Raw genomic sequence first — 26,799 nt, 5'->3', positions numbered from 1 at the left:
TTTCAAATACAAAAAAAAAATGTGCAAACAAACAAACAAGTAGGCATTTTTAAAAATTTACCCATGCAAGGACATTAGGCATTTAGTATAAAGAGGAAGGACACTGCTCTGAAATCACTGTAACCCTTAGGCAAAAGTCCATCTTAAAGTAAACAGAGATAAGCTAAGGCCATAGGGAGAACTTCCAATTACTCTCACCAGATGCAAAATCTGCCTTCATTTTTGTTTTGTTTTGTTTTGTTGTTTTGTTTGCTAAAGGGAGAAAGTCAATCTGGATTCAGCAGCCAACAAACAAGAAAGATTAACATGTAGTGAGCAAAGAGGACAAAAGGCAGGCTGTTCCCAGCCTAGCCATGATAGAAATTGAGACCATAATATCCCTTTCTGTTCCACAATGACCTTGGCAGATAAGGGAGGCTGGGTTGTGGCGAGACCATAGGCTTCTATCTACCACCCAACATCGCATGTTTCCCCATGTCATTTTCAGAAATGCACAGTTTCCAATGAGTCCAGGGATGGAGTAAATAAATAATAAATAACTGAATAACCCCAGTTATTAGTTATTAGTTATTAGTTAGTTATTAGTAAGTTAGTTTCACCACTGAATTCTACAGTTTTATGAAAATCACTGTGTGCGCTAATGAAACTGCTGGGTTGGGTTTTCACTTTTCTTTGCTTCTTTCTTCTCTAAGTAGCTCATGAGACATAGATATGCAGTTTACAAACGGCAACTCTTCCTTTACAGTACCAGCAAGAGTGAACAGGGTGGACCATGACCACATTTGGACAATAACTGAATCTTACCTGCAGGCATGCCGCTGTTCTCCATATTCTCTCTCTCCTGCTTTCTTTGCTGCAGTAATGACTCCAGCTCCTCCCTATTACTAAATGTTCTTCCTCACTCTCCCTTCTCTCTTGCTAAAATGAGCCACCTGTGGTCAATGGCACCTCCCTAATGTCCACGTGGAAAGAGGAACCTTCTAAGGAGTTCCTAAAACAAAACGTCACCCAGTCTAGTTCAGCAAGAGGACTAGGCCCAAATTATGGTATTACTTGAGAGATGGACAGGATGGCCAAAACATCGAGTCCCCATCTTCACATCTCCCTCTTTCCATGCAAGTGCTTGCAAAAATGTGCTATGTGTATCACTGATGGAATGCAAGATGACTTTAGATTGTCATGTTTTAATAGTCATGTATTGTTTTTAAATTTTTTAATGTTTATTTATTTTTGAGAAGGAGAGAGATAGAGCATGAGCAGAGGAGGGGCAGAGAGAGGGGGAAACACAGAATCAGAGAGTGGGAGACACAAAATCTGAAGCAGGCTCCAGGTTCTGAGGTGTCAGAACACAGCCCGACATGGGGTTCATACTCATGAACCGTGAGATTATGACCTGAGCCAAAGTCAGACACTTAACCAACTGAGCCACCCAGGCACCCCGTTAGGTATTAATTCTAATTTGTATTATTAAAGAGTATACACATAACAGACTCTGATTTCACAAATATGTTTGCTATGATGAGGATTAATAAAAAAAAGTTTAACTCAACTTAAAGGAAAATATTAATGAACACTAGTACCAGATATGCAAATGGGACAAAAAATTGTGTAGATTGCACATAAACACCACCAGTGTTACCATTCCAAAAGACTAACCTTATACCTTTGTTCCCCTCAAATCTCTAATGCTCTAGCCCCATCTATCTTTCCAGTCCTATCTCCTGACACTTCCTCAGTTTATTGTCTTTTAATTTTTTTATGCATCTTTTTACTCCCCTGGTTATTTTTTAGTTTTAGATAGTCAAGTTCTAGGTATATTTTAATATTTCTCATAATATGCCAGATCTGTTCAAAATCCACTATCTTCTTCCATAGATGTTGAATTGAAACAAGAATACAAAACTTAAATGCTTGAGCTATTGAATAAAATCTCTGCCCTCATTTCAGTCTGTCTATAAAGAAAAAATGACAGCACCATGACAGTACCATAACAGTTTGGAGCAAAAGTGCTCTTAAATGCAGTAAACTCATGGGCAAACTCAAAGGCTGTAGTCGTTCATTGTTTCATTCAATTCTTCCAAATGTTACCTATAGGCATTTAATAAATACTTCTCTAATATATGGCATTTCTTTTCTATTTTAACACTTTATTATATATTTTTGTGATTCTAAATAAATAATATTTCAGACAATTAGGAAAAGGTAGAAACATAAATAAGAAAATAAAAATCTCATGTAATTGTACCTAAAGAAACCCTTGCTACATATATGGTATTCATATTAGGTTATTACCTAAGTTCACATGTGTTTTATTCTTGATCACAAAATAGCACTGTACTAAATACACGATTTTTAATCCTGGTTTTTTCACTTAACATCGCCAAAAGCACTTTCCCATGTAAATACTATTCCAAAATATTATCTTAATTGCTAATAATTTTCCATCAAGTTATAACATAATTTATTCAATAATTTTCTTTTTGCGTGTCATTTAAATTGCTTCCAATTTTTCATTATTACATACAACAGCGTTCATTACAGATGAACTGCTTTAGGATGAGAAATGTTTAGTCTCAGGCAATAGCCATCATTATTTTTATGGCTACATATACATATATTGCTTCTGAGACCAGCAAGATCACAGCAATAATCACATAATCTCTTATTTAAAAAATAGATAAAACCGTCTATGTTAGGTAACAAGGAAAGGATTTTAAGTTTGTTTCTTTTTCTCCTCTTAATTTACTGAGGTAAGTGCAAATGTTTGAATCAAACAGATTCATGCTGGCATGTCATTTTCAATCTTTTAAAAAACATAATGGAACAGAAATTTGAATTTACAATCCTCTCTTCGACATTGCTTGGATTTGGTTTTGCTTTTCACTTTGCCAAGACACCTCATGGAAAGACCTTATATAGAGGATTGCAAAGAATCAGGGTAGATGCAAACACATGTTTTGAGAGGGACACCAGCAAAACTGAGGCATACTACAAAATACAAAGAAAATCTGATTCAGTCCTGTCTGACACTGGCTCATGACTTCAGACATGAATTCCTCATTGGAAAACCTTCATAAAAAGAAAATAATCCTTAATACTTTTCTAGAGTCAAGTTCTTACCCTCATCTCAATACGAAACACATGGAATGGAATAGGCACTTGTTAATTCTGACAATTTTCATTAGGCATCTCTAGAGCCCGTAGGGGACCCATCTGTATTAAATATACTAGATATTTGGCCAAAAGTTTGAGTATGTATAACAGAATCTATAGACTTAACATCTTTCTACACTAAATACTTATCACTATGGACAAAGAACCAGATCATTGGACAGTGCATATTAGTAAGTGGACATAAATGTATTTGTAGGTCCACATTTTCAATAAAAATTGCTGAGTGCAGAAGGAGACGCATAATCTGGATGAAATAGAATTGGATCTAAAAATCTCTTGGAAGGTAAATGCTCTATTAACGTGGTTTTCAAATGTCATTCTGATTTGGCAGTGTATGCTTTTTGTCCTGTGCTTCACTTAGATTGCCAAAGTTATGCTGTTTTTCTGTCCAATACTTCAACCACAGAAAAAAAAAAAAATCCGCCCACACTCCCAATTCCTTACTAATAATCCAATTATTTACAATTATTCCCATAGCACTTACGTGATACTAGGCTAAATTTACATACTCTTTTTTTCAGATAGTTCCAGCACTAGACAGGGAATGTGCTTAATTCAATGCTTGAGTAATGTCTGACTCATTCCCTCAATGTAAATCATTATTCCTAATGCAACTAAAATATACTATTAAAAATACTCTCTGTTTGCAAATTGATTTACAATCACTTCCTTAGAAGACCTCTATAAACCAGGGCAACAGACCAAGACTTTACCAAATTAAAATGCAGTTTTAATTGTTTTTAATGGGCTTACTCTAGTGTGGCTAGTTCCTGGGAAATTGTGCATGTACATGTTCCCATTCTGAGTGGTGAGGCTTCAGGACTGTTTTCAATCCCCATAGATTTATCAAGACTTAGGATCTAACCAATGTGTATCTGCAGCCTCGGATCCTAGGCCCCTGCCCAGCTCTGCAGCTCAGAATGCTGTGACCTGCGGTGGTACTTCACTTTCATTTGTAATAAGACTTCACCCTGAAGCAAATGCATCATTCACAGAGAAAGAATATTGTGGTGCACTGAATTCTTGTCACTCCTGCCCAGTCACTAAACCACAAACTGCAGGGAAGGCACAAGGATATAATTTTGGGCAGTAGGCTCCAATTATTTTAAATCCTTCTTTCCATAAAAATTACAAAAAAAAGAATGAGATATCAATTTATCCATGACAGGGTCATAGCATGCTTCTACCTTCCAGGTAGGTTGGCCTGAGACACATCAGACTCCTAATGTGTGGAATTTCAATACAACCTCTTCAAGAAGGAGTTCAGGGAACTTTCAGTCCAAAGAAAATTAAAGCAAAGAAGTTCCATGATGATAATTAGTTTCATAACTGCTGCCATTTCTTCTTACTCCAATTATTCTTAACTTTGGGACATAAGCAGATCACCTGGGAAGTTCCACAAAATACTAATGTCTGGACCTCTGTCCTCCCGCAGCCCCTCGCCCCCCACCCCCATGGAATCCAATGCAGTAGATGCAGCTTGGGCCAGGGTGTCCTTGTGTGTTTTGCAAAAGCTCCCCAAAGCGACTTTGTCTTCTTGGGCTCTAAATTGTCTTTCTGTCTGCCTGTCTGTCTGTCTCTATCTCTTTCTCTTACCATTATTGAGAAGTGCTTGTGTACCATTATTAATTGGAGGTATCTTCAAGTTAGCTGACTGCCTACCTGAAGGTCTACCCTTAGAAATGTGAGAAAGCCCATGAACTGGAATCACCACTACTCAACATAACCCAATTCCATAGTATTCCTTTCAATAGTGTTGACGGATTATGAGGCACTTTACTATGTTCTTTATTAATTTTACTAACCACAAGCTCACTAAACCAAACAGCAAATCAAAATTTCAGAAGGCTAGTCACCCACTACTCTGCTGCCCTAACAGTCAATTGAATTCACATTTCTAGGCTCTCCCCTCCCAGTGTTAGAAAGCACATTTATACACATAACATCACTCCACTACCATGAACTCCCATTTCCAACTTCCCAGCCCAGTGCTATACGTGAGTGAAATGCCAGGAGGATTCTCCATCCAGGTTCCAAATACAGTAATCAAACTTAGCATCAGTAACAGCAAAAGTTAACTTTTAATTTCCTCCAGAATTACACTATCACAGATCACCTTGAAATACTTCCATGACTCCTGACTTGACTAAATATAAACTACTAAACATCATTTATGAAGTTTGTGCCAAAAACAGTCAAAGTTTAATCAAATGAACCCTCCAGATCTAACTTGTAGCTGAGAGGACACATAGGGGTAGAAGAACAAGTCAAATGAAACCACAAGGAAACAGTCAGAAAATCCAGAATGTGTGATTTTCAAAGGCAACTATTCTGAACTTTTCCAAAAACAAATGACCCATCTGAGTAAAAAAAAAGTATGGTAGAGAGATTATTTAGATTAAAAAGACCTAATAACCCAACATTACTTGGATTCTGTTTCAAAAAGAGACAACTGGGGAAATTTTATATGGGCTGAATATTACATAATATTGGGGAATTGTTGTTCTCATAGGTTTGGTCATGGTACTATGGTTATCTATGAGAATGTCCTTATTCAAAGGTGAAGTGTTGTGATGTATGCAACTTAATTTTCAAATGATGCAGCAAAACAGAGAGTGTGTGTATATATATATATATATATATATATATATATATATACACACTATATAATTAATTATATTACATATATAATATATACATAATATTTAATATATAATATACATATATAATATACACATATATTTATATATACACATATACAAATAAGCACATAGAGAGTATTATATGTATATAAGTGAGAGAATGTTAATATTTAATCTAAATTTAATATTTAATGTATAATACTTTATATTACTATTTCAACATTAATGTGTTTTGAAATTTTTAATAATAAAAATTCTGAAGGGGTGAGAATTCCTTCTTGGGCTACTTTCTAGTGAAAGTAGTACATTATTGTCTCTTCCATTTCATTCAAGCTATGCTTTTTTTTTTAATTATACAGTAAATTTCAAATATACTTTCCAATCCATACATTTTTATAAAATACTACATGCAAGATAGGAGTATGAATATGGTCTCTACAGCATTACTTAAAGAATATGAGCTTTTGGCAAAATTTACTAAACTATGTTATGCAAAATGTTTATCTTTTAGTAACTATCTGTACACCTTCTCTAAAACTAATTTCTAAAAATTTTTTTTCTAGAAATAGGGTATAGGAATAAGCACAAAACTGTTTCTGTTAACATTCTGCTAACTTTTAACTTCTTTAATTCATAAAAGTATTACCAATATAAATTTTAATGTAAATAGCATTCAAAACTGCAGAAACAAGGTGATATATACCATTTAATTCTAACATGCAGACTAAGCAGCTCACCAAATCCAGCCCATAGTTCCGTGGAACCCAATTACATGCAGCAGCAATTCAATATTGTTAACACATTTTATTCTGTCCTATGATGGACTGCAATCTTGTTCGGGGAAGAGAATGCCTCCTATCTGAATCATCATTTACCTGACATTCTTTGTCATACACATATATACATTACACCTGTATATCGTACAAGTCATTATTCATTTTCACTTTGCCCCAAAGTTATCTCCAAACTACCTTTACTAGAAAAAAAAAAATGGGTGGTGGGGTGGAGAGAAGTCAAATTCTGGGTTGGGTGACATATTTACAATCAAGATAATAAAATCATAGAGTGTCTTCATTTTCCATGGTCTGCAAACTGCACTTTAAAGAAGCAGCTGGCTCTGATTCATGGAGTTTTCAAATGGCTTGCATGAGTGCCATGTGAAACCAAACTGCAGCTTCCCCACAGAGCATCAGCTATGGAACAGCAAGACAAAAACAATAGTATTATATAACAATTTGATTTATCTGTTCTTTTATATTTTCTTCAAAGCCACCAAGTATAAAACATCCCCTGCAATCCAAATGCAAGATTAACAACACAAGATTAAAGGGCTCTGTGATCAGTGATATTAAATATAAAACTTTCCAGGGTCAACATATTCTTAGATCAACTCATGTATCTTAAAAGTGCCTTGTGATACTGCTTAATTTCCAAATACAAATTCTATATGAAGGGAATTAAATTTCTGAAGGATGCTAATAGAATTATTATTGTAAATGAGACTTACACATAGAGAGTGTAAAGGCCTATGTTTGTAAAGGGGCAAGAAAAATAAACTGATTGGTATTACTCTACTGCAAGTTCTACTACTATGAGATACCTAGCCAAATTCATAGAGACAGACAGAACGGTAGTTGCCAGGGCCTGGGGGAAGGGAGGAGAGGGGAGTTATTGTTTATTGGGTACAGAATTTCTGTTCAAGAAGGTGAAAAAGTTCTGGAGATGGATAGTGGTGATGGTTGCATACAGTGTGAATGCACTTAATGCCACTGAGATACACCTCTAAAAATGGCTAAAATGAAGAAATTTTGTGTCATGTATATTTTACCACAATAAAAAAATACCACTGCATAAAATAAAATCAGACATTCTGACTTCAATGATCAAGTTCAATGAGTAAACTTCACAGTTATAAAATGTAATCAAGGATTTCTTCATTCAACAAATATTTACGGAGCTGCTGTGCTGTATCAGAGAGCAGCATGAGATAAGTCCCTGACTACATAGAATTTACAGTCTGGCAGGAAAAGTAGTCAGCAGATACGTGAATACATTTAAAATCATTTTAGATTTGCGTCTGTGGTTTAGTCTACAAATGAAATAAGCGCACTGCCATAATAGAGAATAATTGGGGGACAGCTACCGTGGGAATCGTTATCAGGGAAGACTTCTTGGAGAAGGTGATATTTATACTGAGAACGAAAGGAGGAAAGCAAGTCAGCTGTGCAAAGGGAGAGTAAGTGCTTCAGAGGTTTAAGACACAGCAAGAACAGTGGGTCTGAGTTGGGAGAGGGCCTGGTTTCTCTAGTAATGAGAGAAGACCACTGAGACCAGGGCTCAGAGAGCAAGGGGAATGGGACACGCCATGAGCCTGGAACATTGGGCAGGGACTGGATTACACAGCACATTCCAGGCCACAGTAAGGAGTTTGGATTTGGCTTTAAGCTCAACAGGAAACCACTGGAAACACATGTTATTTTTTTAAGTGTGCTGCGTAGAGGGTTCAAGAGTGAAAATGGAGAGGTTCCTGAAGGATCCAGGGAAAGATGGTGGTGGCTAGACAAAGGTGGTAGTGCAGAAGTGGGGAGCAGCCAGCAGCGGGCAGATGTCTCTGGGAGGCGAGAACCAACAGCACTTAAAAATGGTTTGCATGTGAAGGGTGAGGGAAACTGAAAAGACAAGGAGGACTTGTGGGTTTCCGGCTCAGGTAGTTGGATACATGGCCAGCCAGTCACGGACATGGGCAATCTGAAGGAAGACTAGGCTCTAACTACCAATAATCAGCATGAAAGTTCTTCCAATTTCACAAGTACTGAGTATCAGGTGATTTGAACTGATGAGGCTGGTCCTGCATAAAACAATATTATCTGTACATCTTGATGCCATAAAACCTATGTATAATGAAATGACATCTTGGTCTGTGCATTTTAGCTTTTTTCACTAAATTTCTTGTTGTTCCCTTTCTCTTTGCGAGCAAGCATGTAGTTGGATCACATTCACATATTTATATTTAATCTATATGGTTGAAATTCTTACTTCAACACGTTTGGCCAGTTCTCACAGAAACCCGAGTATTAAGTACACATGGCTCAGACCAACAATATGTGACGGAATCCTGGCGTGTGGGTGGGATTTCCTCCAGAGGAACTTCACTGTTGCTTCTATGAAATGACAGGGCAAGGGAATCCAAGACCACTAGCATCCTCACTGCCAGCCCTAAGTTCATTCTACAGGAAATTGATACATACCACACTCTGCTGATATTAACAGTTCTTAGAGATCTGGTGAAAAACGTAAAGCAAAGGACAAGCATTCAGCTATTTAACCACAACTGAGAAATGCCTCATATAAATATGGGCTTTCTGTAATATCAAGACAGATAGATGACAGTGCAATAGTTTAGATACATTGGTTAAGAAGCGTTATTTCTAGAATTGCCTTTTACTAAATAGTCATTAGCTTATGGGTATGTGTTGCTCATCCCCTCCACCCCTGTCTCTCTTTTTCCATCTCTTTCTCTCTCTGTCTCTGTCTGTCTGTCTGTCTCTCTCTCTCTCTCTCTCTCTCTCTCTCTCACACACACACACACACACACACACACACACACACGCATCACTGAACCATGCTAATATATTATCAAGTAGTTTTCAAGGTGACCCTCCTTTTCTCAGAATTTTTCTTTGGAAGAAAACCTCTGATGAATGAAAAATTCCTGAGACTGTTTCCAGCTCGGGTCTGGCACTGAACTCAACTGAAGAAAGACAAGTTGGAAGAAAGTACAAGCATTCCTCAGAACACGTGAGTGAACTGTGCAGAAGACAGGCATGGAAGCTGGGGGGAATGGGAGAGGCCATGGTTCCAAAACTCAGTCATGTAGGTGTCATTAATCAACAGAAGATTCGTGACAAAAACCTGTGCCTGCTCAGATATCAAAATATGGCAGAAGACTGATTTTCTGAGAAACCAAAGACTAAAAGCATTATAACCTCAGAACTGCATTTTTGCTGTTATTTCATGGTCATCCATTTTTAAGATCTACTATAAGGACTGAGAACATGTTACTAACTAGACAATTACGGCAGCTTCTGGCCTCTTGGCAGCTTAACTGGTAACATAAGGGTTTTGATGTTCTGGGACACTTGTACGTTTTATAGGGGACAACTGTTTTAAAGCACAGAATAGCAATTACACAATATACATCAGTTTCTTTCGAAGTAATAGTTATGTCCCAGACATCCCAGGTAAATGATCTAAAGAGGTAAGTATTAATACTATGCCATACAGGCAAATAGGTCAATCTAGTTTTAGCTAAGTTGTACCTCATGCAGCCAGGGGGAGGAGGGCTCAGAAATTTCCATTCTATAGAACTGGAAAAAGAATCTCAAGTTGCTCCTGAAACTATGAGGTCTATAACTATTAAATCGCATACTGTCTGAACGCTGAAGGGGCACTGTGTTACTCTGTTCTCTCTTACCACTTACTAAAGATTTACATCAGCTTGGCCAGACATTGGGTTTCATCTGAGGCAGCTGGTTAGATATGTGTGGAAAGTGCATATGGTTAGAAAATAATAAGAGACAGCATTAAAAGTGGTTTAACATGCCCCAAGAGGCAAGCCAAACACCACAATTTTCTCCAACTGTGGAAGAAAAAACAACTTGAGCCAGATTTTGGCTCTCTGTATATATGAACAGGTCTATATTGTATTCCCTTGGATATTTACAAAGCATGTTAACAATAATTAAAATTGAATTTCCAAACCTTTAAGGGTAAAAGTTAGGAATATAATATCAATGATCTTGGAGAGTGTCATAATTCAATCTACATCATTTTCACCATCCTGGGATTTAACTACTGATATTCAAAAATCTCAGTTCCTGCATGGAACAAGTGTTCTTAAGTCTTATGCTCATGCAAACATCATTTACTTAAATGTATGTTCTTGTTTTTGGCAGTAGTTTTATGGCTAAAAGGTAGTGCTGCAGGATTATAGCATTCAAATTTCTCTAGTCCATAATTCTTAACTTAACGATCACAGTTACCTGGGACCCGGGAGGTCCAAAAGTGCCCAGAAGTTGCACATAAACCATACGTACCAGCCTGACAAAGCTGGACACAGTAAAGGGGCCCTAGTCTCTAAGTGCCTGATCCAAGTGGGGCAATCACATGTTCTCTTCAAGAAATTTCGAACACGGATTGGGAAGTACTGGTTTTCATCTTTGCAGGTGGCAGGAACCTCAGGTGATGTTACCTCCAGAGTTCTAGGCCAGCAAGTACCTGAAGAAGCACATAGCAGGTTATCTGCATGGAGGAAGGACAATGTCTGCGGACAGGAGCAAGAACAAGACCACATGGCTTCAGGGAGAGGCTGAGAGAGCCTGGGTCCAACCCCTGATAAAGCCCTGGTGCACTGTTGTCCTCGAGTTCCTGGGACATCCTGGGAACAAACCTCCCTTTCTGCGTTAGCTAGTTTCGTTACTTGCAACCAACTGGATTTGACCCATACACAGTGTGCATTTTTACCTTTTTGGAGGAAGAGTGTCCACAGTTTTCATCAGATCCTTAAAAATATTTGTGCCTCAAAAAATTCATAAACCTCTGTACCATTTAATAAGTAACTAATAGGAGTGTGGCACTATTTAGGTGACTTGTCCAGATTAACTTTTTCATTCTCAAAGAAAAGTGAACTTTTCATTCTCAAAGAAAAGTGAAAATATAAAACCCTTCCCAGTTAGTTAGTAACACAACCACCACTTTAGCAATTACCCTCTTACTTCAGTTGTAACTCAAGAGGGGCCCACATAGGAACAAATAAACTTACAGAAAAGTTATCACGGCCAGATAGAAGTCAGTAGCTAATTCTTAGTAACACACAAAGTTCCAGCTGATTTTCCTCAAATGGCAGCAGGTATTTATTGATGCTCTTACCTCGTCTATTTAAGCAGAATACACCGTAAGCATAGAAATGAAAGGCAGTAGGCCGGAAAAGTCAAGAGGCCTGGTTTTCAGTCTCAGCTTAGCAAATAATTTGCTGTGCAGCCTGAGACAGACACTCCACCTGTCTGATGGACTTTAAGTGGCCAAGCCACGAACCATTCGGATGCCCTGGTGGTCTCTCAGCTGGTGTGAGCCAGGACAGAGCAGCCAGGTTAGGGAGAGAAGGTCATTTTCATCACTTCAGAAAAGCAGTGTGAGTGGAAACATGTGTCTGATAGAATCTCGTTTTCCCACCAGAAACTTGGCCCTCCCACTGTTCTTACTTTAGTAAAGGGCATCACTGTAGCCCAGACCACCCAGTCCACAAACTTGGGAGGGGGTGTTAGAGAAGCCCTCACACACCCACTCATTCATCCCTGTAAACCCTCTAAAATTTATCACCTGACAGCTTCTTAATTTTCTCCTCCTCCATAACCCAACTGTCTCGGCTTTACTGTAGATCCCCTTTTCCTCTAACCGCACAGCAGTGAACTTAATGGGAGTTAGAACCTAAGGCACTCCGTGCAATGGTCCCTACCAGCTTCATCTCTCACCACTCCCCTAGGAGAGGTCCCTGTCGAGTGACACTGCATGGACTATAGTTCCTCAACTCATGTTCCCTCTGCTTGGAATGCCCTTCCTCTGAAAGTCTTCCCTGAGCACTCTCTTCTTCCTTCCTCTGTGGCACTAATTAACCTCCACTGTAATCACTGATTTATATGATTGTTCTTCACCAGACTGCGAGCCTTAAGGATAAATAATTTATCTCTTTAAGACTGTATCCCCGGGGCCTAGAATAATCTGTGGGTCCATAATAAGTACTCAAGTATTTATGAATGAATGAATATGAAAAATTACACATCTCCTAAGTTAGTCTAAACCCATAATCTTACACACTATTCATTCCCTTTGTCCAAGCCATAATTAACTACTTGTGATTCCCTGAATCTATCTCATTTGACTTGAATCCTAAAACTATGATGATCAGTGTGGCAGCGAGCCATTACCCTTTCAGTCAGTTTCTTCTGCCTCCTGGGGTTGCATTCTCAGTCAGGTAGTATAAGTAGTAAATGAAAGCATGTATATAAAATACCTACCAGAATTCCTAGTTCTTCCACTTTCCCCTTCCTCCCACAAATAGCACGGTTCCAGATTACTGAGGTATTCCGAGATTCTTAAAAACAGATGATGCCACTGATCCATAGACCACAGGATATGTACTTTCAGCAGGGCTAATAGATTTGTTCTGAATCAGCTCTACTCTCTTGATTGGCCCCCTCTTGTGAATAATAGTTGGTATTTGCAGAATAGGGCGAAAGAAAAGGCTGACATGAAGATCAAGTCAAGCCTGGATTCTTGCTCTGAGCAAGCTGAAAGGCACAGGTGGACAGCTGACCCACACCCCTCCAGAGTTGCTTTCTCCTTAGCCCCCTTCCAGTTAGTAGTAGACATGTGCCCAGGTCTGTCAGTAAGATGCAGGTGGAGGCCTACAAGATGGCGAATCAAGTAAAGTTTTTCACTCTCTGATAAAATGAGACACAGTCATCTGGATTACCACGTTGTCCTTTATCCTTTTGTCCTTCTAGAAAGATATGTGATGCCTGGAAAGTCCATGATCCTACCTGTAATCATGAGAACAAAAGCCCATGCACTAAGGATGGTCAAGTAGAAAAAAGGAAGAGCCAGTGGTCCTTGATGACATTTTTGATACCTCCAAATTCATTTGTAGCATAAGAAAAATTAACCCTTACTTGCTTAAGCCACTGTGGTAGGGTCTTCTATCACTTCATCCAAACTGACTACTAACCAAGACACCAAGTACATGGATTTTGTTATTTGACATATATGTGAGTGAATGATCTGAGTAATACATTGCATTTCTAAAATTTTTACGTAGTATGTATTTTAAAAATTGAGAGCAAAAAGTCTGAGCAAAGCAGATCAAGTATGTAAATAAATTTCACCCAAATTCAAAGGAGAATTCCAGATATTTTTCCTTCATGAACTTATATTCTAAAAATCAACTTAATTTTTCTTCCTGGCAACTAGATAAGGTATCTAAATGTTGGGCCATGACCAGCCTCTGCTAACCTGCCTTAACACTCTGCTCTTAATGCATACACATTTTTAAATCAACTAACATAGAAATAGTCATATGCATCAACACCATCCCAGGAGCTACTGCCAGATCTCATTTGTGAAATACATTCCATTTTTTCAAAATAAGGTCACCAATACCTTTGTTTCCCTATTCTATTCTAACCAGTTGAGCTATTGTTTAATGTGATACGTTCCATATACTGCCTTTAACTGAAAATAAAGAACAGTATCCCCTTCCTCCCAGGTTCCCAATTGTTATATGTATTTGATTTGTTACCATAACAATCATAAAAAATATAAACAAATACAGTGGACATCTGGAACTGATGGAATCCTGGAGCTATGGCCAAACAGTGGCAATTTCAAAGTATGTGTCAATAAGAATGTACTGAAAAGAAAGCAAAGACCAATGTAAATGCTGAGGAGGCCTGTGGGCAAGAAGGGGCTGGAAGGGCACTGAAAGGTAATCACTGCGTTTGCATCAATGTGAGGAATTATTCAATCTTTAAATAGGGTAGCAGTTCTGATACCCTATGCAGGCACAGATGGTCTATACAACCAGTAAAAACAAAGTCTTAGTCTTCTAATCTGTTCTGGATCAAAGAAGGGGACGGAAAAGTGTGGTAAACGAAATTTTATCACACCTCTCTTTCCATTCCCTGCCCCTAATTCTTGTGAGTGTGAGAGGAGTTGGGTTTTTGTTTGTTTGTTTTAAATCCCAGATGTTGTTGTTAATTTGAAAAGATTCATCCAGACCTTGGAAAGTCTTCTGATGACAAGTCTGATTTGAAAGAAGTACTTAGCCCTTCAATACAGGAAATTCCATAATTATGAGCTGCTTGTGCTTCAAACGTTTATGTATAAGATGAGCTTTGGACTCTCTCATTTTAGAACTGGAAAGAAACTTATTGAAGAAGGAAAGAAAGCACACATTTATAGAACATTGTTGCTGGCTGGCTACTTTCACACGCTGCCTCATCTAATTCTCACAGTTCTGAGGAAGGCTTTTCCCTCCATTTTACAGAAGAGGAAACTGAGGCTCAAAGTAAAGTTAAAAAACTTGCCCAAGGCCTTATACAGGCTAAGTAGCAGAATGAAAATTCTGATTTTGGTGTTTCTGATTCTAAAATCTGTACTTTCCTCTTACTACTTTGCCTTCCTCAAATAGATCATACAATTTATACAAGGGTAAACTAAAACTCAGAGAAGTGACGTAATCTTCTCAATGTCACAAAGCAAATTAACAGCAGACAGAATTAGAGCTCAGACTTCTCAAATCTTGGGTCAGGCCCTTGCACTCACACCCCCTCTTAGGTACCATTTTTGTTGTCTTCCTGTACATCAGGATTAAATCACAACCCTGAAGATTCAAGCACTATTTGTATCAGCATGAGTGATCTTACTTCCACTCCTAAATCTGGAGCTATATGTAAACTCTCAGGGCAGTGTTGGAGTGTTTGCATGAAATATGATTTTGTTTTCATAAATACATCCATCCTAAATCATGAAAAAACAGAAGCAATTTCGGTGTCAGTTGAAAAATATATGTGTTAAAAGAGGCAGTTACCTCCAGGAGCCAGGATGGGAAAGTCTAAATAGGTATTGACATTGTTCTAGTGCTTATGGTAAGTAAGCAACTGTGTATTCTTTTATTACCTTTGTAACTATCTGCAAACGGGGATGGAAGTCTATACCTATGTGGCCATGGGCAAATTATTTACTCTCTGATCTTAAGCTTTCTTAATTATACATAGGGATAATAACAGTCAGGATGTTTGTAAGAATGATATGAGCTAAAGTATGTAAAATATTTAATCTTGGATTAAATAATGATACTGTGAATAGAAGAGATCTTTTCACATAGCATGCATCATTTGGTTGGTTTCTTCTCCCTCTGAAAGAATAGACTCATTTGTGCACTATTCAAACATAGGACATATTTAATGTGCTATGTTAATTTCAGTGTATATGGGATTTATGTTACTTTTTTTTTTAAAAATTTTTTTTTCAACGTTTTTATTTATTTTTGGGACAGAGAGAGACAGAGCATGAACGGGGGAGGGGCAGAGAGAGAGGGAGACACAGAATCGGAAACAGGCTCCAGGCTCCGAGCCATCAGCCCAGAGCCCGACGCGGGGCTCGAACTCACGGACCGCGAGATCGTGACCTGGCTGAAGTCGGACGCTTAACCGACTGCGCCACCCAGGCGCCCCATGGATTTATGTTACTTTTTATGTAAAGTTCACATGGTTTCTCCACTGTCTTGTTTCCTTCCTTCCTACTTTCCCATGTTCTCCCCTTGATCTAAGACTAAAGGCTTCCAGCACTGAAAATCTGTGCCCAGTTAAAGGCTGTCATGCTAATCCCAGCTGCTCATTACTAAGGACCGTGCACAATCCCCATTAGCCCAGCCTGAGCTTCTAGAGCTCTGATCCACCTCCACAGACTCACCCCACCCCTCATCTACACACAGGGCAGAGATCTGGGAAAACTATTTGGCATCGTCTATATTATCCAAGAACATGTCTGGTTATCTCATCCCAGAATGCCTTTCCCCCTTCAAAAGCCTCATCCTTCAAGCCCAAACTTAAACACTTCATATTGGAGGGAGCCTGCCCAACTTCATCAGTCAAAATGAACGTCATCATCTCCTGTGCTGCATTACCTTTACATTGCCTATTTGGCACTTGCACCATCTGGCCTGTGGTACACGTCATAGCCTACTGAACAGTAAATTCCCCAGGAGGGACAGTCTCTTGTTTGCCTCTGACCTCTCATTCTCTAGCCCCAAATGCCAGGGACACAAGATACTCAATATATATGTTGGTTGAACTGAACTTCTAACCGGGTACAAAATTTTTTCTTGCTTCCCTTTGGGTCATGCACAACTACCAACAATTATACACATTCCTTAGATGAGCTCATGTGAAGTTAATTAATTCTCCAACTCAGCAGGATATCAGAACTGAATGTACCCAACTAATCTACATGCTAAGATAATAAACAGGGTTTTGCCTTCTACATTTCTAGTGGTGGTCTCTGAAAGAAACTTTCTACTAACTGTATAACTCAAATATTTCCCAAATAGGAGATTCTAAGCTAAAAGGCTTTTCCAAGGCAGTCATACACTAAACATCTCAACTACCTTATCTCTCAAAGACAGTTTTGCTCTATATCATTTCAGGAGAAAATGCAGCATCTATGAATTTAATTTTTTAACTTCATAGAACATATTCATGCAAAGTTCAACAGCTTCATGGGGTAAGGTTTTAGGTGAGTACAACGAACTTCAAAGGTTAGTGGATCTCTTTTTATATCAGTGGAATCTTGGTGCAGTTTTGGAAGAGTCTTTATAATTCACCTTCAATTTCTATCCATTCACAGGATGAAACCACCATGAAATAGTGGTTGGAAAGAAGGATTTAACATCAAGCTGCAGCCATGGCAGATTCAAAATCCAGCCAATGCCAGCCAAATATGAGCTCAAAAGTGCTCATAAGAAGAGGCTAAGGTTTACAAAACAATCCTCTTTGATGAGTTAAGTACAAGGGAAACAGAAACATATGGGTTAAATTCCCCTTGAAATACCCTTGGATTTAAAATTAAGTGGAAAAGTGCTTGGCAAAGCATAAATTCTAAGCATCTGAAATGCAGTTAGAAATAATTTTCTTTGAGACTTTAACAAGAGGGGTTCCCTGAGATCCCTTGCACAAAATGCCAGGTACTTCTTATGTCAATGGCAGGTAATGGTAGTGAGCTCAGGCACTGTGCCGTCATGGAACCTCAGAGAGCCTCAATTCCTGCATGTGTCAAGTGCAGATAACAATAGCCCCTTACATGGTTGTTAAGGTTTAGGTAAACTGTTACACATAAAATAGCTGGAAGTGTCCCAAGCTCATAGTTTTCATCTTAGGAAGGAAGGGTTTGAGGTCCCAAGCCCAAGACTAAGAGGCAGGTTGAGTGCATACTACTGAACTACAATAGAGAGGACCAGTATTTTGGGCAAAGTGTCAGTGTGGAAGGTAGAAAGATTCATTGGCACGTGGAACCAAAATCTCCATTCATTCAAAAATTTGTTAACATTACATGCTTCCCTGATATTTTAGGATCAGAAAGGTCTTAACTTTTCTTTCCAGATGAAAAGAAAACCAAAAAAACTGAGCTAGGCCAGGGAAATGATTTGCTCAAGGTCACACAACTACTGCAAAGCAGAGCCAGCACTAGAACTCAGGTTTCCTTCCTTCTAGCCCGGTACTATTCTCCCTACATCATGTTACTACTCTGGATGTGGGCCTGATAAACTCTGGTGCCAAGTAGCAATTGGTTTCCCCTCCAGGGGAGCAATGGAAAGGGCAGCAGAGTCCTTTTTCACCTTGGAACATGCCAGAGATGGCGTCAAGAAAGCCAGGTTTAAACCAGGTCAGCCAGAAGGGTTTGTCTAACGCACAGCTGAGCAAGCTCCATTCAAGCCAGGATTCCGTCAGTACAACGGGTGTGTCAGCGACAAAGTTGAGTGAACGAAGTTCAAGCCAAGTATTCATTGAGAAGGCTAGGCAAGATGGGTCTACGTTGGGAAAGTGAAGAGAAAAGAATCAGGTGAAGGTTTAAGGAAAGGTATCAGACAGCTGGGTTTTCCTCTATAGCATCTTCTTTCCACCGGGGCTGCTCTGAGCATATTTAGCTATCTTGTGGAGGGTCCTTATAACATTGACCATCATTTGATATGTTTGCATTTGCAAGGTTCTCATTTGAAAAGAAAACCTAACACTTACCTTGAACACTGTGCCTAAAATATAACTAAGCCACCAGCTGGACATGAATTTGTCAGTTTTAAGGCTTTGAGATCTGAATGACTAGGCTTCCCTTTTAGTGGCTATATTACAGGTTAGAGTAGCTTTTTCACTTCATTCAAATATGTCTTCTTTTTTTTTTTCTAAAGTTTATTTTTGAGAGCGAGAGAAAGAGCGAGAGAGCAGGAAAGGAGCAGAGAGAGAGAGAGAGAGGGGTACAGAGGATCTGAAGTGGGCCCCACACTGACAGCAGAGAGCCCGATGCAGGATTTGAACTCACAAACCGTGAGATCATGACCTGAGACAAAGGCAGATGCTTAACCAGCTGAGTCACCCAGGTGTCCCAAAATATTTTTTCTTATAAAAGAAAAATTTAAACAGGCTGAACACAAATAATGATTAGCACCTCAAGCTCTCTTGGTCAGGCTAAGCTAGCATCCAACCCCATTTCTCACCTCCCTATTGGAATTCTCTTGGCTCTATCCAAACTGCTGAAGCTTTGATCCTACAACACATTTCATATATTTCTATGCATCTTCAACTACTTCCCATTCTAGAATATCTCCTCCCAGTTTATCTAAATAATGTTGTCCAGGATAAAAAGAATTATAAATACTTGAGTGTCATTTTGAACATCATTTCAACATTATTACCGTGAGGTTTAATTTTTTAATATCTTAATAATTCCAGAAGGGGGAGGGTTTTAACTATTATATCTACTCCAAGCCAGGATATAAAACCCTTTCTAAGCAGGTATTCTCTAATGTGTGGTAAAGAGAAACATAAATTATCTAAGTCATTTTATAGCGCAGTCAAGCAAAACATAAAGTTATTTTACTAAAATAAAGGCTATTTTGGCACACAGACAACTAGCTTTGGAAATTATATACTTAATTCTATACCATAGAAGTAGCTAAGGAAATTTTACAAAAAGGCAAAAAACAAACAAACAAACAAAATATCTGGCTACGGTATACACTAATGCAAAATCAGAGATATATGAATAGTAGAGGGATCAGATTCAGAGAGAAGATTAAATAGGCATGGACATAAAGTCCATTTTCAAAGAAGCAAAGCCTGTGAGCTGGGTCTGTTTTCTGATAGCTAATTTTTATAAAGCCAGGACGATCTTGAACGTAATATGGGAGTAGCTACAGGTGCTATATGGCTTTGACTTTCTGGTGAAAGCTTACACCACCAGCTATGCAGTACTGCATATACACATCCACTTGTCTGACTTTCCATAAAGAAAGTCGTTTCAGAGCTCGTTGAATTCACACTGGAAATAAGCGCTGATTATCTAAGTTCGGACTAGGAAACAGGTGAATAAAAAGGCCCGCCCCCACTCAACAAATACCCAAAGGGTTTTGGTAAATGCAAAGAGCAGAAACCAAGGGTCTGCTCAGAAATAAACTTTATTTAAAGTTATTGGAAATACTGACTGCAGAGCACTAGAAAAGGGAATAAGGATTCTGTACTGCAAGCCATTTTCTCTTAGGTATGTGCTCCTTTGACAATTTATTGGCTGGAACAGCCTGGTTCCTTTCATAACAAATTGTAGCCACAAATAAATTATGTCTAAGGAATTTTGAGACCCCTTCAACAGGGAGCTTGATGCAATCCTCAAGGCCCCAGGCACTTTCAGCATCGGCAGAGAGCTCTCCAGGAAGTCTGGTGGGTGGAGGCTGGGTTCCCCCAGACTGAAATCCAAGAACTCTCTCATTAGAGGAGTCTGACTGAGTGAAAGGCCTGCCGAGGACACAGACCAAGGACAGGCAGGCAGACCTCTGTGAGCAGCCAGGGTCCAGAGCAAAGCACAATTTTTACAATCTTCAAAAACTGTCTGCCAACCCAGGCAAGCTATGAACCTTGCCTGCGTCTGTGTGAACTAAGGAAACAATGTAAACTCTCCTTGCTTCCCAGAATGACTGGATAAATGCTAAGACTTTGAATTGCCAAGAGATTTCCACAGCATTCAAGTACAGAATGGATTCACTCTGGCAAAGGAGAGGAGATTGAAAGAGATGATGGCATATAGGAAGGTAAGAATGACTGAGGAAAGTGTTCATATCTAATAGCAGAAAAATAATTTAGAAAATATACTCAAGAGAAAGACTGAAAGTAACATATCCACAAAACCCTTCTTTTATAGAGACAAATCCTATCAAATGGTTTACTACGCTCATCATTTGCTCTCAGTCATCTATTATTTGTAAGGGTAAGTTTGTTATCCCTACTTCATATATGTAGGAGGCAAAATGAGGTAAAAGATGCTGCACACAAGAAATGAGCTCGTACAAAAAGGGTTTAGAGTGCAGAATTCATGGACTCTTCTCTACTAATGGACACATGAAACGTGACTTAAAATTGCTATTGCATGAAACCACGCTTGCCCTTAGTGTTGGCAGGGGTCAGTCAAGTTTCCTCTACCATATGTCCTTATCTGAAACCATCCTACATTCATTTGCAAACATTAAGATTAAACAGTCATAAGGTGAAGCTCACATACCTAAAACCAATAAAGGATCCTGGTTAGTGACCTGACTATGCCATCTACAAGATGGCTGCTCAAATCACTTGACCTCTAAGTCTTGGTTTCCTTATCTCTGGTAGCTGGATAATAATATTGTGGTAAGGATTAAATGAGGTAACATGTAGCAAATGTTTACCCCATTAGGTGATCAAAGAGCAGTTGTTGTTGTTGTTATTATTATTATTATTAACGGAGGAAATGAGAGACTTGGATGTTATTCCCTGGGAACTGGACTTTCCCATGCTCTTGGTAGTTAGATTCACAGTGTATGTATGTGATATGAGAAATTCAAGTATATTTATAATTTATGATTAGTATGTACTAGATTTGTAAGTATTCCTTGGTCTTCTTCATATGAGCATGTCCTGATACTCTAATTATAAATGGGAGCTCCTAAAATTGAGAACCCATGGCTTCAGTGTTTTTTTTTTTTATTTCTCTGAAGGACTTCAATAAAGTTGACTGAGTCCCGAATAGCTAATATATTCAAGGACTATAATGCTAGAAGAGGCCTTAGAAATTGTCCAATCCATGCCACTTCATGTTACAGTGAAAAGATTCTGGTAATGAAAGTTAAACACCCCACCCCTATGTGACCCTTCCTAAACCAACTAACCTCTCTGGGCCATAATTTCCTCACCTAAACAACAGAGATGGCACCATACCACCCACCCCACAGCGTTGTTGAAGGCTAAATAAAAGAATGCATTCAGAAACAGCTGGTAAATTGAAAAGCAATGACTTTCATCACTATCATTACAGACTAGAAAACTAAGTCTAAGAGGGGTCAGTGATTTTCCCAAGGTCATCCGAATTCCCAGTGATGAATGGTCTGTGGGGGAGAGGTTTTGAGATCATGGGTATGCGTGAACAATCTCAGTGACTTATATTTTCATGCCAATTAGTGATTTCCTTAAAATTAGCTGAATCTGCAGTCCTTCCCTTCCTGGCCTTGACCTTTACAATGTTCATTACCTCCTGCTACAGGGAGATCTAGATTCCTGAGCATGTGTTCATGTAGACTGGGTAGAATCAGAGCAATCACCTGCTACGGTCCCACAGGAAATGTCAATGCTCTAAAGATTTATGTAATTTAAAAATTCAGAATAGGCAATACATTCACAGAATTCAAAACTCAAGAAGCACAGAAAGTATTCTCGTCTCCTTCCCTTTCACTCACCCTCTGCCCAATCCCTCCCACTAAATAGGTAATCACTTTATTGGTGCCCTCAACATTCATTCAAAAAGTGTTTTTTTATGAAAACACAAGCAGATATGAATATATTAAATGACAACTCAAACTTCATTAGATTCAATTAAAAATTTTAAAGCATCACATTTATCTTTTTAGACTTCACTGAGAATTTCCAATTGAGCCACTGAATCAATAACCTTCCAATGAAAATATTCTTACTGTTGCGCTAATGGAAAAATAATCTCTCTCTACGTTAGGGGCTTCACCTCACAAACTAGAATAATGTCCTTAGGTTATCAGAACTAATATTTGTTTACTTTCAATTTTTAACGTTTATTCATTTTTGAGAGGCAGAGGGGGACAGAGCATGAGCCGGGGAAGCGCAGAGAGAGACAGGGAGACACAGAATCCGAAGCAGGCTCCAGGCTCTGAGCTGTCAGCACAGAGCCTGACGCAGGGCTCGAACCCATGAACTGTGAGATCATGACCTGAACTGAAGTCAAATGCTTAACTAACTGAACCACCCTAACACCCCAGAACTAATATTTAAATGGTTGATATAGTCAACCTACTGAGCAGGGGAAAATATGAAGGCAGGTCATCCTGGGCAAGCAGGTTGCTTGGTTTAAGCCCAAATTTTAGTGCATATAAGAATAGCTAATGAACTTATTAAAATGCAAATTCCTGGACTAAGGCCCCAACAATATTGATTCCTTTGGGGAACAGGAATCACATTTTTACTAAGCAACCCTTGCAATTCTGATGTGAGTGATCAGCAGACCACATCTGAGAAACACTACACTGGAAATTAGGAGAATGGATACACATCTAGACTCCGATCTATTAGCTCCCCTGGTTAGTAACTTCAGTTCACTGGACCTTCATAGCATTCCCTACAAAAGGTAGAGACTGAGCCAGATGGTCATAGGGTTTCTCTCTAGTGGTCCACGCTGCGGTACTGTGACATCTTAGGCAACTTTGATGGACAGTTAGACACAAAGAGACCATGGATTAGTGGGATACATCTATTTCAGAGAAACTTTATGTACAGTAGTCCCCCTTATCTGTGGTTTCACTTTCCATAGTTTCTCTTGCCTAAGGTCAGCGTGGTCCAGAAGCAGATTATCCTCAGCCAAAAGTAACCTAACACTACATCATAAAGCCCACATCTCTCATCTCACTTGATCCCATCATGTAAGCATTTTATCATCCCACATCATCAAAAGAAAATAGTGAGGACAGCAAGGCATTTTGAAAAAGAGAAAGACCACATTCATGTAACTTATTACAGTATATCGTTATAATTTCTCTATTTTATTCTTAATTATTATTGTTATTCTCTTATTGTTCCTAAGTTATAAATTAAACTTTATTGTAGGTATGTCTATATAGGAAAAAACAGTATATATAGGGTTTGGTACTCTCTGTGGTTTCTGGCATCTGCTGGGGGTCTCGGAACACATTCTCCACAGATACCACATTTCATCAAACGGGGGCTAGGTTGTATATTACAAATGGGGAATTGGGTCAATGTGAGAAGACTCTAAATGGAACAGACCTTCATGCTTGGGCATGAATGTTTTGTTTTTTGCCATCAGCAAAGGGAAATGTGCATGCCTTTAAACAAATCCAAGCCTTGGGTTCATTAGAAACAGAAACATATTTTTAAAACCAAAGCATTTTCATTTTCAAGGATAAAGTTCTGCTATTTTTAGAGATGGCACTTAGTGATGGCCCCACTGGTGGCTCACCACTCAAACACTGACATGCCAGCTTGCAAAAAGATAGAAAAGCTCGGCCCATGGTTTGGGGCAAGTATCTTCCCTGCAAGTGGGGGCCCCTAGTCTAAATCAGGCAAAGAGCAGCCCATACAAGCCCTGTGCTCATAATCTGGCTACAGCATTTAAATTAGAAGGGGAAATTATATTTATTGCTTTCATAAAGATTTTGAAGACTATAAAATTCTTTTTTTAATGTTTTATTTATTTTCGAGAGAGAAAGAGAGATAGAATAGGAGCAGGGGAGGGGCGGAGAGAGGGAGAGACACAGAATCTGAAACAGGCTCCAGGCTCTGAGCTGTCAGCACAGAGCCCGACACGGGGCTCGAACTCACAAACCACGAGATCATGGCCTCAGCCAAAGTCGGATGCTTAACTAACTGAGCCACCCAGGCGCCCCATGAAGACTCTAAAATTCTTAATGAAATATTTTAAATCTATTATCTCATTAGTTTATGCTTTCTTTAATGAAGAAGTTTACTGCATTAGAGATGTATTTTTTAAATCTATTCATAAATTCCTTTAGAGCAAGGTTTACCCAGTTAACTACCACTACAGTCGTTGGGATACACGAGGTCCTCAATAAATGCTTGAGGAATAAAAGAATGAACAAGTGAACCAAAAGTTCCTGGACAGACCAAGTTTTGTCATCAATCCTTGCTGAGAACCTACTTACTATATTATGCCAGGCACTTTTTCAGGTTCTAAACATACAGCAGAAAATAAGCAGCCAGTTCCTGCCTTCCTGAAGCTACCTTTCTAGGGGAAGAGCTAAAATTCCAGTTAAGTATTTTTTTTAATACGGTAATGTGATAAAGAGGGACTGGGGAAACAACATTAGACAGAATGGTGGGAGAAAATAAAAGGGTTGAAATAAATAAATTAATTCATGAGTTTCCTATGAAGAAGTTTCCTTCGTATAAGTCATCGGTCCTGAACAGAGTGTTTGGGGGCCAGGGTGAGCCACATCTATTAAACTTGTTTTTGAACAAACCAGGTTTGCAAGGCCACAGACCACCACTGAACCACTGCAAAGCTGCCTAAGCTCCAAATGTATATTCATTTCCCAAAAATGAACACAGAACAAAGCATCTGCAGAACTTCCAAGCAATTAGGCCTTAAATTGTAGTAAGTTATCTGTACTTAGCCAGTTTTCTTCTCTCATTTTGCAAGTGCACACTCTACAGGTATCTAGTACATTTTCCTCATGGTTATAGCTCCCTTACATGGTACTCTCCATATTGTATCTGTCTTTAGAACTCAGTGTGTGTGCACACCCTACAAATTGTATCTCCACTGTTCTCTAGGAAATACTGCAAGAGAGGTACAAAGTTGGAAACACACAGGGACTCCTGAATCAAGTACAATCTTAAAATGCATAATTTTTGTGATAAATTCAATACTGATATATATTTTTAAATGCTCTGGAAAGGAGACTTGGAGATGAAGTTTGATAATTTTAGTGAGCCAGTTATGTAAAAAACAGTGCTCAAAATCTAGAAGGTATCACGCGTGCTCTACACTTCACCCGTTCTCTTTCCGAGCATCTGGATCCTTTTACATACTATATTGTTACAGTGGGTGGTCTGGAAATTTTAGGGGAAGACTGTAATGCTTGGTATGGGAGGCAGGCATACAGAAAGCTCAAGAGTGACGCTGTGGCTGCTTAACTATAGAACAATAACCCTGTGATTAGCTGAACTTCGCTCACCCATAATCCTCTTCATCATGCAGATACTAACACCACCCTGACTATTAAATGGTCCCCAGAGGCTTTTTATTGTATAAGATTATTTGTTGGGCAGCACCCCTCGCAACCAGATCAATAAAGCAAACTTACTGGAATCATCTGCAGGGACAGAGAAACATTTCTGTGATACAACGCCAATGAGATTTTATGTGTGTTTTGTTGTGAGGTCAGAGAAAAGATATTTTTGGAGGGAACTGAGTTGAAGTTTCTGGACTCAGTGTCTTCGTCTGAACTGTTTTAGATGTCCAGCACCTATTTTTTTTTCTAGTTCTATCTTTGTCTTCTCAAATGCTTATTTTCTACTAATGACAAAAAGTTAGTTTAGTTAAGTAAAAGGCCAAAGCCCCAGGTGGTCCTCACATGTCTACAAAAGAACTCTATACTTGCATAACTACAAAATAAACTCCAGTTTCTCACTATCCCCCTTGATACAAATGGAGATGCCCTCTCAGGAAAATCACCACCACAGCTTGGCTTAAACTAATGTAATAACCTAAAATGCTAGTTATGATATTTAAAGGGATGCCATGTGGAACAGCAGCTTCAGAGACTGATTTCATTGGGGTGTAGGGTCTCACTCTTTCCCCAACACGTCCAAGCATAGGCTGGGCTGCCTCCAGAGATAATGAGTTCCCCAGCACTGTGCATGTTCAAAGCACAATAATCATAACCAAAGCCTCCTATGCACCAGCTACTAGACCAATCACCTGACATACACAATCTCAGTTAATCCTCTTTAAAGCCCCAGGGGAGAGGTATGGAATTATTAGCACTTTACAGGTGGTAATAATTTATTGGTGGTGCCATTTATTGGTCCCCCCACCCCAACCATACTTTGGAGAGATGATGACATTATGCCTG

General features: G+C 38.9%; 1 protein-coding gene across 1 annotated transcript in view; it reads right to left on the bottom strand.

Annotated features, from left to right (window-relative positions):
- The window catches only part of FBN1 (fibrillin 1), a 232,954-nt gene that overhangs the window by 127,732 nt on the left and 78,423 nt on the right, over positions 1-26,799 (bottom strand). The gene's annotated exons all lie outside the window — the stretch shown is intronic.

This window comes from Lynx canadensis, chromosome B3 (genome assembly GCF_007474595.2).
Source record: "Lynx canadensis isolate LIC74 chromosome B3, mLynCan4.pri.v2, whole genome shotgun sequence".
NCBI classification, from domain to species: Eukaryota; Metazoa; Chordata; class Mammalia; order Carnivora; family Felidae; genus Lynx; species Lynx canadensis.
This window is presented reverse-complemented; position numbering and strand designations above follow the sequence as displayed.